Source organism: Zeus faber, assembly GCF_960531495.2.
Source record: "Zeus faber genome assembly, chromosome: 1".
Lineage (NCBI taxonomy): Eukaryota > Metazoa > Chordata > Actinopteri > Zeiformes > Zeidae > Zeus > Zeus faber.
Genome location: NC_137193.1, coordinates 30467423 through 30476341, shown reverse-complemented (window position 1 = coordinate 30476341; position 8919 = coordinate 30467423). Strand labels below are relative to the sequence as shown.

Here is an 8919-nt window from a genome sequence, read left to right as displayed (position 1 = left end):
TTCTTGCCGCCCTTCTCCTGCTATTTGCTATCCATGAAATTCTTTTCCCTTTCCTATTGCAACACTCTGCTGTCTTTATTAGGTCACTGATTACTCCTGTTGAGTCCGCCCAATTCCTAAGTCCTCTGTACCTTGCACTGGGTGACAGTCTATATTTTCCTTCCACTTGGTGTCACTCCGGAATCACGTTTCAACCAAGTGACTAACGTTGCTAACTTGTCAACGAACACCACCGGAAGCTGTCACCAGCCTGAGCTACGGGAGCCCACACGTGATCGAAAAACGATAAAATGCCCAAAGCGACGACTCGGCGAAAAAGGTGCGTGTGAGAAACAGGCGCAGGCCGCACTAACACTAAACTCTGGTGTCAAGTAGGGGGCCGCAAAATAGCGTCCCGCGGGCCGCGAGTTCGAGAGCCCCGCTCGTAGCCCAATGGGCTGTGGGCGTGAACCCCTGATTAAAGAGACGCCACCGAGTGTTGTCTCGTGGGTACTGCAGCCCCCGTCCGTGGGGGCGACACTGAGCTGCGCACACGCTGTCGCCAGGATACAATGCGGGTAATTACGTCTCTTCTTAATACGCTAGTATAGTTAGCATAATCTGCTCTACAAGTTCTATATTATATATTTAGTAATATGATATTGCTACACATCAAGTGCACACATACATAAATATAAGACGTTAAAAATAAATATGTATTTCATATTTATTGAGATATATATATATAGAGAGATTTTCTTTGAATCCCTGCTCAGTCACCGGCCGCTACGTTACGGCGGAACCCCGCCCGAGCCAGGCGTCATCTTGTAGCGGGTATGGCTTACCACACACGTCACTTCCTGTGTGGCAGCGCTCTCGCCCTCGCCGCCGCGGACGCGCCCCCCTGACCGCGCGTCTCGCCGTCGTCACTGCAAAGGGCGCTTACGTCGACAGAAAAAAAAAGTTCATATTTTCCATCAGAAACTCATCCCTTGTCTCTTCAACACGGTGGAGCTAAATCTGGTTCACGAAGCCCCCAAATTGTAGCTGCTCTTCTATGATGGAGCGTATTTTTTGGAGTATTTTTATTTTTTTAATATTATTGTATATATAATTATATATATATATATAGATATACACACACACACACACATACACATTTTTCATATATTTACAATTTCTTGCATTAGTATTACTTTTATTACATGTATTTATGAATGGTGTATGATAATTCCGACTTTTCACGGTGCGTCGTTCTGTCTCCAAACTGCCGCAGCATCCAGCGCGACTGGGAGAACCACCCCGCGCTGCAGCAGCACCGCGCACGGGCGCTCACATGCACACGCTGCATTTTGTGCACATCGTTTTCTCCTCCCCGCCGCAGTCCACCGCCCACCCACCGGCCCGTCGACCGCCGACCCCAGCCCCTCGCCACCGCCAGCAGCCCGGATAACTGTGACGCTCCGAATTCCTCGACGTCCAGAAGGAGCAAGGAGTGCCCGGGGACGTCAGGGAGTCCGGCTTGGAACAGAGGAGGTAAGAGCGTCCTCCCAGTGTCCTTGGAAGATGGTGATAACCTTTTTTTTTTTTAATTTTATTTTATTTTATTTTTATTTTTTTTAAGTTAGCATCTACTGACAGGAGCTTGTTGTGAAGTTTGGTGAATTTTCTATTGAATACGCAGTCATAACTGTGTCTGGGATGAGCTGCTTGACTGGTGCCGCAGTACACCTGGAGACTTGCCAAAAAAAACAATCTGGTGCATGAAATGTCTGTTGTGATGAAGGACAGTGCTGCTGCTGGACTTGCTGTGTCTTCACTTAAATGTATGCAACGATGAATCCCTGCATAATGCAACTTTATTATAATGCTACATCATCATTATTATTATTATTATTGTTATTATTATTATTATTGTTATTATTATTACAAAAAAGACATGGAAATGTTTCTTACATTGTTAAGCTTAGTGTTACTGGAGTTAAGTTAAGGTACGTTTCATTTGGGAGGATTTAAATGTTTATTTAATACAACGTAGACATTTCATTATATTATATAATTATAGAACCCAGACTCGCGATTGGTGCGCCGTCCCTTGCCTGTGCGAGCGCCTCATGTCGATTACGCACATTTTAGTATTTTTTGTATTTTTAGAGCTTATTGTCCATAATCCCCGGGTGTGATGACATTTCACTGCATATATGTATGACCCTATGTATATGTATATGTATGCGAGAAATAACCTCTTGAATCTTACCCAGCATTTCATAAACAATCGAAGTTGATATAAGTCTTATTTTCTCATATGAATCAATAAGTTAGAAATATGCTTTATATATGCATCTTAAAGCTCAACAATATGTCTATAGGACAATTGGACTATGAAAATAAAATATTAGTGCAAATAAAAAAAAAGCTGCTTTGCAATGGCCATCCTTTAGTCAATAGAATATTATATTGACAAGGTGATGATTGGTGTTTCAAACTCCTTTGCCTTCCAAAACTTTCGATTCAGTCCCGTTCTTGAAGTGCCATTTTAAATCCCCATGGATAAATCAAACGTTTCTCCAATTCTAAACGCGACCACTAGGGGGAGCCATTGTTGTTGTTTTTTTCCCCCAATACTATCCCCTGTTCACTGAAGCAATTAGCAGTGGGCGATACCGCAAAATTTGGTTTCGATCCGATACCAAGTAATACCAGGGCAAAATCACCGATATCGGGGGTTTAAGTTGCCATGCCTGACGGGGCACTAGTGGGTCGGATCATTAAGCTCAGCTCAGCGATAAGAGCCGGCATCGTGCCAAAAAAGTGATTGCAGCTCCGACCTTGTGACTGAAAGGTTGTTTCTGCCTCAAAATGACTTGATTTCACTCTTGATGGTTATATTTAACAGATTACAGCCCACCCAGTCCTTTTAACCAGTTGAAATACATTTAGAGGGTCAATGCAACTCACAAAATGCAGTTTTGCACTTGTCAAAAAGTGAATGCAGCTCCTACCTTGTGACTGAAAGTTGTTTCAGCCTCAAAATGACTTGATTTCACTCTTGATGAAGCACAGAAGCTGCTCATAGAACCGACTTGTTCACAACAGACACATCACTACGCACACAGGGCACCGAGTACTGAGTTGAAACAAGCACCAAAGTGGTTTCTTCTTTCACAGGACTACGTAGGTTAATACAATAATTAACTTGATTCATCTCCCAAATTCAGTTCATATAAGAGCTGCACAAAGTGTGAGACATGTTGCCTCGCTAGTAGCAGGTGGAGGAGCCAGCCAGTGAACGAGTTAAGGCGGAGATGCACTTAAAAAGAGACTCGAGAACAAAAGATGTTAGAACCACCGGAGAACACGTCCCAGAGCACCGTCAGCATCCACTCATTAAGGACTCGGCGGGGAGAGAAGAACGTAACAGCCAGAGGACATGGAAGTGGTATTGCTTTACATAAACATGAAAACAATAAAATAAAAATAGTGAAATCAAACTCAATGTCATTTGTTGACAATACCCATATTTCCTCAAATAGTGACTGGGGCTTTCATTTTTTTTTTTTTTAATTAATTTACTACAAATGTATTTTTTGTTCAGAGACGCACAGTGGACCCGAGATCACTCTCCATTACACACATTACACTCTCCACTGTCCTGATCCAAGGCCGAACGTCCCTTAGTTAAAAATATTCTCATAATAGAAGTAGAAACTAATGAAAACAATAGATCTAAAATAAAAAACAGGAAAACCAGAACAGGGCAACTGCACGGGAGTGCGGCGCAGTGCTAGAGGAGAAAAAACACACACACACACACACACTGACTCAGATTCAGCCCTGTTTACCGGTTTTTATTTGCCTACCGGTTAATATTTGAGGAGATACAGTATCTATAAAACACGCTCTGAATGTTGCGGCTCCGGTTAAAAACAAGCTTGTTGACCCGGGAAAAGGAGGAGGTTGAATGACCCGGAAATGGAGGTTGACGTCTGTCCCCTGCCATGACGTAACAGCATTTGGACCATTCGTGACGAGGGGAGTTCTCAGTATGAGAGAAAGACAAAAGACAAAGTTCGCCTTGGGAGACGAGGGCTCGTCACTCCCGAGTCAGTAAAATGATTACTGTACTTCAAACTCGCACATCACTACTATGCAGCATCCTAGTGGGCGTCGTGCATGTAGCAAGGAAAAAACAGTGACGGAAAAAGCAATTTTATTTATTTATGAGCGAGAAACTGATCCCTGTTTTGGTATTGATCCTATTGATGCTGGAATCGATCTTCAAAACGAACGAGATGTAGTATGGGTAGGATCGATACTTTTGGTATCAATCCACCCAACCCTAGAGGCAATAGCTAGAGAGAGACAGGACTTGGGGCCTCATATTCTGGGACCAAAATATATTTTCTTTGCAATGTTTGACCATTTTGTTTGTGGACTCAGTAACAAACGAGTTTAACTTAACCAAAATCCACACAATGCTGATTTATCTCTTACTCTTATTTTTTTTTTTTTAATTATTATTTATCTCTCCACTGATTGTTCCCCCCAAGCAAATCCCTCGTCAGCATCAATGCTGTTAAAGCTGCGTTCTGTGGCTTCCGTCCCCGCAGATCTCTCTGAACCCGCCTACACCGTTGTGGCCCCACTCACATCAGTCACAGAATGGGCATCGACAGCCAGGACCCCCTGCCCACCACGGGGAACCTCTCCCTGGGCCAGGTGGACTCCTACCACCGCATGGAGCCAAAAACACTGGGGGTAAATTCCACTCTCCTCAACTTCCAGCACCACGGGTCTAGACCACTTTTACAGGGGTATGTGTGTTGGGCTGGGTTGCAAAAGAGGTCTAGGGCCTCTACAGATGTGCCCAATAGAGCCAGTGAACACCATAAGGGTGTGACTCCGATAAGAGAATCAATGAGAGGGAGCTTCAGTTAAAGATCTTTATTCAAGGAAAGATTGTGGTTCTTAGGAAAAATTTACAATACAGCATGTTAAGGAAATTCTTCCGCAATGATCGGTGAGGTTAATCTGCCCGCTACAAGAAGACAAAACTGAGATGATCCAAGATTATTTATTCTGCAGAATAAAGAGAAAGATTCAGTACTGCTCCAAAGCAGCACTGGGATCAATCTAACATCACAGAGAAAGACAGGAGGCTTTATACAGGAGAACAGGGTGTGGTTTGGGTCAGAGGTCTCCAACAGGTCTGCGCCCACCCCCCCAACTGTCTTCCTGGGTGCCCCCCCTTCCTAGACAAGGGAAATAACAGGTACTTGCAAACTTGACCATGCGGAATGGGGGTTGCATGATAATGCACTTCTAGGTGTCCCCCATCTCTATAGAAGGTAAACAGGCCAAGTGTGATCGGTTTCTTTCATATTAGAATTGACATTGTAGGAGCAAAACATTTCTCTTTACATGAACTCTGGGGGGTTCCTGGGAAGACAGACAAATGTTTTCATTTGTCTGTCCCCCTTTTGGAGGTAGAGGCCTTTGTCCTCATTCAAAATAGTTGATCGTAATCATTTTTCCCTCACAAGCAGATATATTAATATACAGTAATAACGATGTAAGAGTTCAGTTCAAGGCTCTAATGGCAACAGAACAATCGGTTTATATGTCTAGCCTAGCTAGAACTCAATTAAGCTAACTAGCAACATAGGTGACAGAATCTGACTAGCCGAGAGAAACAACAGAAAGGGATTAACATAAACATAGTCTTCAGGGTAAGTTGCAGTAACCAAACAAAGGCACAAACCTAGACTTAAATACTCTACTTACATCTGTCTTTGACACACAAGTTCTCCAAATAAAGGCACAAACCTAGATATAAATACTCTTCTTACATCTGTCATTGACGCACAACTTCCCCAAAATGGAGAAAGTAAACGCAGCTCCTCAGTAAACAAACCAGGGCAGACTGAGGGTTGCTCATCAGCACAGGAACTCTAGTCCCCTTAAAGGGCCAGTGACCTAATAATGATAAACTCAAATAAATGTAAAACACTAGTAATGCTAGATGGAGCATGTTATAGTATCCAAACCATGATGTTGCCAACAAATAATAAATGATGCGGGTGACGTGGCACTCATGAGTCCAGCAGGAAATAGCAGTCATATTAACAAGGGATTTCCTACACAGCCTCTTCCAAAAGTCTGCTTAGACTTTTGTCTAAAAAATCTCAGGGGTCCACTTTATCAAAGAGACTCGGGAGCTGCACCATCTGGGACACAGGGTACAGGAATTTTCTGTCTTTCACCTGTACAGCTGCAGTACAGACGTGCCCATCGGCTCCATGGTCATCTGAATGACCTTCCCTACAGGCCAGAGTGCCCAAGGAAGCTACGGGTCAACGATGAGGGCCACCTGGCCGACTGACAGTTCTTTACCGTCCTGCCTCCACTTCTGCCTCTCTTGCAGGCCCAGCAAGTAGTAGCGAATGAAGGTGGACCAGAAATGGTCAGACAGGGCTTCACTGTGTTTCCGGCAACGTTTCCCAAGGAGGTTACTGGAATCGTGGACCGTTTGTGGTAGGGATGAGTCACGGCGTCCCATGATGAGGATTTTCAGAGTGATGGGATCTGGATCCGCAACGTCCGAGGAGAGGTAGCCCAATGGTTTAGCATTCATGATACCTTCCACTTCGATGAGGACTGTGCAGCGGACGGTCTTGGACACTGTCTGGTCTTTCAGGATGACCTTGAGGGCAGTCTTAACCAACTTCACCTCCCTCTCCCAGGTTCCACTGAAGTGAGGTGCACCTTGCGGATTGAAGTGCTACGTGATCTTCTGCTTGGCCAACTGCTCCTTCAGTCTGGGTGCCATCTCAGCGAAGGCTTCCTGCAGCTCTGTCTCCTCCTACAAAGTTTGTCGTTATCGGAGAGAAACTCGAAAGGTGTGACACGGTGTGAGACAAAGCATCTCAGGGACATCTGGAAGGCATCGGAGTCCACATTTTCCTGGATGTCTAGGTGTACGCAGCGCATAGTCATGCACTTGTACATGATCCCCCACCTTTTCTCGTTCTGGCGCCGTTTCTTGTTGTGAAATGGCCCAAAGTAGTCCACTCCTGTAGAATAGAACGGCGGCCTATAAAGATGCAAGCGAGGGCGGAAGGTAAGCCATCTTGGAAACCTCAGGCTTTGCTCGCCACAGCTGACAACCTTGGCAGGAAGGCTGATGCTTGTGGATAGCTTCCCTTCCACGTAGAACCCAGAATCTACGTCTGAGATCGGCGAGCACTGTCTCTGGCCCAGGGTGGAGAAGAGTCATAGTCATCTCTCTTAGGAGCCGGTCGACATGGGATCCACATCTCAACTCACACCCATTAGGCCCTTCAAGCATGCCCACCAGAGACAGAATGAATAGGGTGAAGGTGTAAAATGCTTTGGAGTCGGCAAACTTGATGGCAGGTGAGTTGAGGATGGCGCCTAGCTCTGGCTGGACAAGCTGCCCAGGTTGGCCGTACTTCTTTTTCAGGGGTGCAATGCAGCGGCGTAAGGTCAAAGGTCCTGCATGTAAGCTTTCGCCAGGTGGAGAGCACTGGGAAGCTACAAGTGGCTAAGGGGCACTTAGTACTTATACTGTTCACTCATGTGTCCGTGACTACCATTAGGTTGTCTAAGGCCATCTTGAGGAGAGCAAAGTCACTTTCACGGTAACACTTGAAGATTGGCAGCATCGGCTGGGGGATGCCGTAAGACAAGGCAATCAGCATCTCTGAGCGTCCATGCTGGGAATGCCCTAGTGTAATCGTCGACAGGATAGCAGCCATGTAACATGCCGCTGAACTCATGTGATTGTATGGTTGAGCTGCAGTAAAGGTGGTCACTCAGTAGTAGGTAGGAGTGGAGTGTAGTGGGTCCTGCAGCATGATACTGCTAAGTCTGGATACTGGGTGTAGCCGCAGAGGCTTGGTGTGACCTTGCACGAAGCTCATGTGAGCAGGTACGTTAGGAGCAGGGTACGACGATGCAGGGGCTGCAGCGGAGGGAGACATCGCCTGTGCTGGCGGGTGCATCGATGAAGTGATGATGGTGGGGTGAGCTGGCAGGGGCTGGATGTTCTGCAGTGCGGTGGGACACTCTAAGGAAGGCATCTGGGTTGATCTTCCCTCATGAGAAGACCCAGGTACAAGAGCCACTGCAAAGTGCTGAAACATATGTGGAAGATGGAGCAGCTCAGATACCGCTGGTAGGGGGCAGAGGCTCCATGGGGACGATGCACTGCTACGCGGTCGCTCCCTCTCCGCCTCTTGAAGGAGTGAGGGACCAGCTTGGCAAGTTCGTTTTCCTTCTTCTTCAGTTGCCTCTGCCTGTCAAGACGTTTAGCGCTGAGGCGATGATACTCCCACATGGTGGAATTTGTTTGTTTAAAGGAAGATTAATATATATATATGTATATATTTACATGAAAATGTTATTTATCTAAAATATTAAAATATGTACCCCTTCAAAGGACATAAAAAAAGCTTTTTTTTTAAAGCTATTCACAGACTACATGGTTATATGCCACAGACCCCACTTTGCAAATCACTGCAATATACCATCAAATACAACGCAATCTTTTAAGACTAGAATTCAACCATCTAAATTTCTAATTGAAATAATTTGAAAACCAACAGAAATGCTCCTCTAACGATGAGGATCCTCCTGCATGTAATCTATTTGAAGCATATTGTTTTAATCCCCTGTAGTTGTATTCTAATGTCAGTCCTCACCCATATAATGAAATGTGCTTATTAACCCCTTCTCCTCCCAGGCAATCCAAATCATTATCGGAGCTTTGATTCTATGTCTGAGCGCCTCGGTGCTCCAGATCCACGAGGTCCACTTCACTGGCGACGTGGCGCTCTTCCTCATCGTCGTCATCCAGGTCCGTGGAGAGTAAAATTTACAGATGTCTAGTGTGTTATTGGACCAAACCTATTTAATTAC

General features: G+C 45.3%; 1 long non-coding RNA gene across 1 annotated transcript; it reads left to right on the top strand.

Annotated features, from left to right (window-relative positions):
* Nucleotides 1-1275: 1275 nt before the first annotated feature.
* LOC307242890 lies at nucleotides 1276-8849 on the top strand. Its single transcript, XR_013844606.1, has 3 exons — nucleotides 1276-1515; nucleotides 4590-4737; nucleotides 8744-8849. It is a non-coding gene; the product is annotated as an uncharacterized lncRNA (long non-coding RNA).
* The last annotated feature ends 70 nt before the right edge of the window (nucleotides 8850-8919 follow it).